Source organism: Sorex fumeus, unplaced genomic scaffold, assembly GCF_029834395.1.
Source record: "Sorex fumeus unplaced genomic scaffold, SorFum_2.1 ptg000237l, whole genome shotgun sequence".
NCBI classification, from domain to species: Eukaryota; Metazoa; Chordata; class Mammalia; order Eulipotyphla; family Soricidae; genus Sorex; species Sorex fumeus.
The window spans coordinates 96,518-104,935 of NW_026606294.1; the positions used below are offsets into that span (position 1 = coordinate 96,518).

The 8,418-nt window shown below is 36.7% G+C and overlaps 1 pseudogene; it reads left to right on the forward strand.

The window, feature by feature from the left end:
- The first annotated feature begins 617 nt into the window (after window positions 1-617).
- Window positions 618-714, forward strand: LOC130018119 (uncharacterized; annotated as a pseudogene).
- The last annotated feature ends 7,704 nt before the right edge of the window (window positions 715-8,418 follow it).

The window sequence follows — 8,418 nt, forward strand, 5'->3', positions numbered from 1 at the left end:
TCTGTTTTGCCCATGTGTCATGACTGAGAATCACTATCAGTAGATATGAAACTCACTATACACAAAGATGCACACAGGTTACTTTGTTGTTAATGTGAGTTGGCCATTAAACTTCACTGAGACCCTTTGTTCTGTCCTTTATAGGAGCCTCATGAGTCTCACCTTCCGTTCAAGTTGAACGTGTAATAAGGTGGAATGAAATCATCAATATGATCCTCACCTCATCCTTCAGGAGAAAAATCCTACATACATTCAAGTGGTCAAAGTGCAGACAACACCATCCACCTTTTCCTGGAGATGTACACAGGACTGAGGTGAGAACAGCAAAAGGCTCTATTTTATTGTTCTTAATGAAGGATTCAGGGAACAACATTAGACAAACTCATATACCATCTTACAAAAGAATTATTTTGTAAAACTGATGCCTAGGGTATGGTAAACGATAATATAGAAAACAACCATATTTTTATTTCTGGGACATTAAAGTTCTAAATCTATTTATTAATGCTGCTTTGAAATACATTCCTTGATTAGGAATCATTGTCTGCCATAGGAGTGAGGAAGGACAACACTCAAAGTAATAAGAAGCGAAATATGGAAAAATTAACTCCTACTAGGTTTGATAACACATATACTAAAATTGAAATGATACAATGATGAGCATGGTCCTTGCACAGAGATAACATGCAAACTTGTAAAGCATTCCATATTTTTGTTGCAAGAAGAATGAACAGGTCTACGTTAAGCTAAGACAATCCCCATAAGTACAAAAATTCTACATAAAGAGAGCACAAATCCCCAAAACAACAATCTCTCTCAATGTCAATGGACTAAATGTGCCAATTCAGAGCCACAGAATAGGAAGATGAATTAGAAAACTGAACCCAACATTCTGCTTCCTGCAAGAAACATGTCTGAACAATCAAAGCACCCATGGGCTAAAGGTAAAAGGCTGGGAAACAAGTTTTCAAGAAAATATCACCTCCACAAAGCTGGAGTGGCCATACTAGTATCAGACCACATGGACTTCAGGCTAAAGGTTATCAGAGACAGTGAAGGTCATTTCTTAATGATCATGGGATATGTACATCAGAAAGAACTCACCTTCCTCAATGTATATGATCCTAATGACAGACCAGCAAAATACTTTAAAACAACTTCTAATAAACTTATAGAAAAACATTGATAGCAACACAATACTAGTAGTAGATTTCAACACATCTTTGTCACTTCTCGATAGATCAAACAGACTGAAGCTCAGCAAGGAAATATTTTCTTTAAGGGAAGTAATGAACAACCGTTGGCTTAGGGAAGAAATCAAAGAGGAAATAAAAAGTTTCCAGAAACAAATGAGAATGAGGACACGAGCTACCATAACTTGTGGGACACAACAAAAGCAGTGTTAAGAGGAAAGATTATAGCTCTGCCAGAATTCATCAGGAAGAAAGAAAGGGCCTACATGAATAAATTAGAGCTCAAGATTTTGGAAAATAACCAACAAAAGTAGTCCAAACTAGGCTGGAGGAAGGAAATAATAAAACTTGTACCAGACATCAATGAGCTAGAATCCCAAAATACAATCCAGAAGACCAATAAGAACAAAAACTGGTTCTTTGAGAAAATAAATAAGATCAATAAACCATGAGAAGCCTCTCAAAGAAACAAAGAGAAAGAATTCTAATAAATCGAATCAGAAATGCAAAGGGGGGTATCCTAAATGAAAGTACAGAAATCCATAGGATCATCAGAGATTATTTTGAGAATCTTTGCAGCAGGAAATGAGAGAATCTTGAAAAAATTGATAAATTATTGGATTCCAATTACCTCCCAAGGCTGAACCAAGAAGATTTGGAATACTTGAACCTATCACTACCAAGGAAATTGAAATGATGGTCAAAATTATACCCCCAAACAGAATCCAGGGCCCAGATGGATTCAATAGTCAACTATTTCAAACCTTTAAAGAGGAACTGCTTCCAACATTTTTAAGATTTTCCAGGAAATTGAAGAAACATAAATACTCCCAAATAGTTTCTATGAGGCAAAGATCACCCTAATACTCAAATCGACAGAGACACCACAAAAAAAGAAAATTGCAGACCTTTTTCCTTTGTGAATACAGATACAAAAATTTTCAAGAAAATACCAGCAAAGAGAATCTAGAAACTCAACAAAAGATCACACACTATGACCAAGTAGGTTTATCTTGGGGATGCAAGGATGGCTTAACATTCTCTAGTCAATCAACAGAATACACCATCTCAATAAAATAAAGATAAAAGTCATATGATCATATCAGTAGACGTAGATAAAGCATTTGATTAGATCCAGCACCCATTCATGATGAAAAACTCTCAAGAAAATGGGAGTTGAAAGTACTTTCCTCAATCTAGTCAAAGCAAATTACCACAAACCCACAGCAAGTATTATTCTCAACGGGGAACAACCAAGGCTTGGAGCAGAAATCAATGACATAGAATTCCAGAATACAATCAGGCACAAAACAAGTTACCCACTCTCAACACTCCTATTCTTCATAGTACTTGAAGTACTTGCCATATGATTTTGGTAAAAAAAAAAAAGATATCAAGGGCATCCATATAAAAAAGGAAGAACTCAAGCTTTTACTATTTGGAGATAACATGATACTATACTTAGAAAATCCCAAAGAATCTCCGAAAAAGCTCCTGGGAACAATAGATTTGTTTAGTAAAGTAGCATATTACAAAATCAATATCTGGTACTACATGGCTTTCCCATATATTAATAATGAAAGAGAAAAAAGAGATAGAGAAAAACAATCCCATTCACAATAATACCTCAGAAAATAGAGTATAATAGAATCAACTAAAAAGGTTAAGGAACTATACCAATAAAAAAACCTACAAAACACTACTTCACAAATAAGAGAGTATATGAGGAAATGCAATCACATCCTATGCTCATGGATTGAGAGGTTTAACACTGTCAAAACGACAATACACACCAAAGCTCTATAAAGATTTAATGCACTTTCTATAAGGATACCCATAACATTTTTCAAATAAATAGATTAAACACTCTTGAAACTCATACACAACCATAAACTCCCATGAAGAGCTAAAGCAATCTTTGGTAAAAAGAAGAAGGGAACACCTTCCCCAACTTCAATCCCTACTACAAAGTTGTAGTCATCCAAATACCATGATATTCAGATAAAGACAGGCCTCAGATCAATGGAATATAGTCTAATATCTTGAAGCTGGCCCTCACATTATTATTACCTAATCTTTCATAAATGCTCAAGAAATATGAAGTTGAGCTAGGAAGTCTCTACAGCAACTGGTGCTGGGAAAACTGGACAGCAACATTCAAAAAAAATGAACTCAGACCTCTTTATATTGCCAGGCGCAAAGTCAGATCAAATGTATTAAAGACCTTACTATCATACCTGAATTCTTAAGATATATGGAGAAAAATGTGGGAAGATCCCTTCATGACATTAAAGCTAAGGGAAACAAAAAAGCAAGCAAGCAAGCAAGCAAGAAAGAAAGAAAGAAAGAAAGAAAGAAAGAAAGAAAGAAAGAAAGAAAATAAAAATTAAAATAATGCTGTTTGCAATGCTAAGGATCAATCCCAGATCATCATTTTCTTGCTTTTTTGGGTCACACGTGGCGATGCACAGTGGTTACTCCTGGCTCTGCACTAAGGAATTACTCCTCACGGTGCTTGGGGGGACCATACAGGATGCTGGGAATCTAACCTGGGTATGCCGTGTGCAAGGCAAATGCCCTACCTGCTGTACTATCACTCCAGCTCCCCCCCTCCCCATAATTCATCATCCTGAGGGCCTCAGATTTTTACCTTCCGTTTAGAAACTTCATCTTTACATTGATACAGTAAATTGAAACCACAGAACCATTGAATGGCATGTTATAATGGTAGCAGCCATGAGCAAACTTTGATAACCCATAAGTTGTCATGAATGAATTCTGTCTCAGAGGCTTCACTTCTGAGGATACCTGTCACTACCTCCTTTCTGTTACATATTCCAGGATCAGAATCTACATCAGGCCATCAGTAGAAATTGTCCACCCGAAAGCTAGCCTTCCACTGGGATCAGAATCTTTGATCCATGTAACTTGTAATTTTTCATACATGATTTCTTGACCTTGTTTCAGGTGGAGGCATCCAGAGCATAAACTCAGCTTTCCTGTTGTTTCCACAGGAAATCCAAATAACTAAGGATGTTATCATTTCTGACGCCACTGTTACAGATTTTTTTGGAATCCCACGGTAAGATAATATCATTAATGTTATAATATTACTGTTCTCCATAGTTCGGATCTCCCCAAAGAACTCTCTACCCACCTCACTCCAAGTACAGAGTCCAATTTATCATGCTCCTGAAAGTACTTCTAATAGTTTCACTCAGGTTCTCCCCTAAAGTGCACAAGTTAAGTTCATACCACTCCAAGTTCTTATTCCTAAACTACCAGAGTAGGCTTGGTCCTCAAGCTCTTATTCTCATTAGAAGAAATACCGTGCTCTCTTTCTCTATGTCTCTCTTTCCTTGCTTTGTTAAATGAGAGTTCTCGCTTGAACAAATATTTCATTCCACCCCACACCTGTTTCACAAGTTTCTGAGTGTTTTTCAGTAAAATCTATTTAGCTTCACTAAACTAAAAATTTTAAAACACCAGAGCATTGTTAAAACCAATATTTGTATCTTTTAAACCACAAATTTTGAAAATGAAAGGTGGAAAAGCAATGGACTACTACTCAGTTGTATGAAGTGATATCTTCTTATTATTTGTATATAAAATGGATAACATGTGGAAATTATGTTTAGTGACAAAAACCAGGCAGAGAAAGAAAGGCATCCTACAAATTCAGGCATACGTGGCATATAGAGAAAACAAATTAAAAGAATAAAATGAGACAGACAAACGTCTAAAACATTATTTATATTCTATGATTTATAATTCAATTAGTAATGGTTTTTAATACACATAATTCCAACATGACACTCCTCATTCTCTCAAAGAACAAACCCTCCCTCTCCCCCAATCCCCCAGAATCCCTCACTCTCAATCCCCTGACTCAATTGTGTGGATCAGTTCTCCCCTTACATTGCTCTTTTTTTTTTAATTTATTATATTTTATTTTTTTTTAAAGTTGTAGATTTACAATTTTTTGTGCTTTGGTTTCAATTATACAATGATCAGATACCCATCCCTCCACCAGTGCCCATTTTCCACCACCATGGATAATATCCCTCCCACCCCCATCCCCCCATCCCCCCTGTCTCTGTGGCAGGGCAATCCCCTGTGTTCTCTCTCTCCTTTTGGGTGTTGTGGTCTGCAAAAGAGGCATTGAGTGGCAAACATGTTCAGTCCATAGTCTACTTTCGACATGCATCTCCCCTCCTGGGAGGATCCTCCAAACATCCTTTATTTGGTGCTCCCTTCTCTCTCTGAACTGCCCTTTCCTCTAGGATACCCGGCTGGCCTCTAAGTTATAGAGTAATCCTCCTGGTGCTGATCTCAGCTATTCTTGGGTATTAATCTCTTACTTTGTTACTTTATATCCCCCAGATGAATGCAATCTTTCTATGTCTATCCCTCTCTTTCTGACTCATTTCGCTTAGCATGATACTTTCCATATTGTACCACTTGTATGTAAATTTCATGACTTCATCTTTTCTAAGAGCTACATAGTACTCCATTGTGTAGATGTACCAAAGTTTCTTTAACCAGTCATCTGTTCTTGGGCACTCAGGTTTCTTCTAGTTTCTGGCTATTGTAAAGAGTGCTGCAATGAACAAACAAGTGCAGATGTCACTTCGACTATACATTTTTGCCTCTCGGATATATTCCCAGGAGTGGTATTGCTGGGTCAAATGGGAGCTCAATTTCTAATTTTTTGAGAATCGTCCATACTGTTTTCCAGAAGGGCTGAACCAGTGGACATTCCCACCAACAGTGAAGGAGTGTCCCTTTCTCGCCACATCCACGCCAGCATCGGTTGCTTTTGTTCTTTTGAATGTGGGCTAGGCTCTGAGGTGTGAGATGGTATCTCATTGTGGTTTTGATCTGCATCTCCCTGATGATTAATGATGTAGAGCATTTTCTCATGTGCTTTTTTGCCATTCTGATTTCTTCTTTGAGAAAGTTTCTGTTCATTTCATTGCCCCATTTTTTGATGGGGTTGGATGTTTTCTTCTGTGGAGTTTAACCAGTATTTTGTATATCCTGGATATCAACCCCTTGTCAGATGTGTATTCGGCGAATATCCTTTCCCATTCTGTAGACTGTCTTTGTATTTTGGTCACTGGTTCTTTGTAGGTGCAGAAGCTTCTTAGTTTAAGATAGTCCCATTTATCTATCTCTGTTTTCACTTGCTCGGCCAGTGGCGTGGCATCTTTGAAGATACCATTAGCTTCATACATTGCTCTTGAACCTTTGTTTCTACCTTGCTGTGTTTCTTTACATCCCTCATATGAGAAAAATCTCTCTGTATCTGTTCATTTCCTTAAGGCTAACTTTACATGCATGATATCCTCTAGTTTCATCCAATGTTGAAAATTGCATAATTTTGATCTTTTCAAAGCAATAAAAACAAACTTTAGAACTATGAGACTATTTAGTTACCAGATCGAAAAGTATAATCAAAGTGGAAAAACTGAACAATGGTGAATGACAGAGTAGGCCTTTCAGTAGTGAGTGTAATATGATACATGCACGTTGATTCTGCATAATCCTAAAATTTATGAAATTCTATAATGTAATTCTATAAGGTAATTTTAAATAATCAAAAAAGTATTTAAATAATTTACATTTACCTATGATTTTGGCGTATCTTTTGTGTCAAACTATCAGAAATAAAAATAATGTGAGATAGAGATATGGTCTATCACTATACTTTTAAACAAGAGAAGCGCTAAAAATTTCTGTGTCTTGATGAACTCTCATATAAATTGACTCCAAAATCAAATTAATATACTCAAGGAAAAATAAAAGTCAACCAATTTAATCTTTTGCCTTCACTCAGGTTACCATCGGCTGATCTCTAACAGACAAAAAAAAATTTTACTTTATTTTTTTTTTAAATTTTTATTAGTGAAACACCATGATGTACAGTTGTACATTTACAAATTTTTGTGCTTGGGTTTCGATTATACAATGATCAAAGGCCCATTCCTCCGCCAGTGCCCATTTTTCACCACCATGGATTCCAGTATCCCTCCCACACCAATACACCCCATCCAACCCTGCCTCTGTGGCAGGGCATTCCCTTTTTTTCTCTCTCTGCTTTCGGGTGTTGTGGTCTCTAAAAGAGGCATTGAGTGTCATTCATGTTCAGTACATAGTCAGAATTTTTATTTTCAAAGGATTTCTTGGCAGAGGTTTGGGATTCTTTGCTAGAAACCAACTCCTTTTCTTCTGCTTTTTTTTCTAGAAATATATACTTATACTAAGACTGATTAGTCATGGCACCAAATTGACAAATGTCCCTGTTTTTACTTCAGTTCTGTTTCCCCATTATCACCAATTATTAGCAGTGGATAGAAAATAACTAGCCCAAAATTCGTGGGGTAAAGGGAAATGTTTATGCTTACCATAGTTTGGAAAATCCCTGTCACTAGTATAGTGACATTCATCTAAATTTGTAAACACAATGATTATGAAGAGGTAAACCATGACTTCCACTTCAAGAAAGAACGGGCCTTCAGCAAATATCCATGGTTTCAGAAGGATGGCTCTGGCTTGGATTGGGGGCAAACATGAGAGTGTGAGCTACCGGCAGTTAACACATGCTCTTAGGCTATGTGGTGATACTGCTGAGAAATGTGGCGAGCCCTGATTAGGTAGGGTCATGGTGGAGAATGGAATGAAGACAAGAAAACAGAGCAACAGGACAAGATGATAGATTCCTTTGTATAAAAGTTTTCATCTCTAATGTATTAATCTGTGAAAAAGAGAACCAACTTTTTATCATTTTCCTGGCATATTGCTTCAGGAAAAAAGCGCTTCCCTTGTTAGATATTATAGCCTGAATATCTGTGAGGTCTTTGAACTCTTTCTATATATACAGTGCTGATGACTGAAACCAATCTCACTTTTTAAGTATCTAAACTGCAATGTTCTCACCATTTAACTCACTAAACTCTGATGGCTCCAAATCTTCTATGATCAGCTTTCATCTCTTCCATGATATCCAGGCTTCTCTTCCCAACTGTCAAATCTCCCTTTCTTTCTCCCTCTTTCTACCAACTATGATCTCCCTGCCAAAATTTGCTAAGACAAGCTTTCTTGAAATATAGATATAAGTTGACTTCTCTTTTTTTTTAAATTTAGGCAATTTTGATTTTGAACGTCATTTATAATGGAGATTTGTCATTCAATACTCCAATTCTAATCACACCACCAGTGTCTG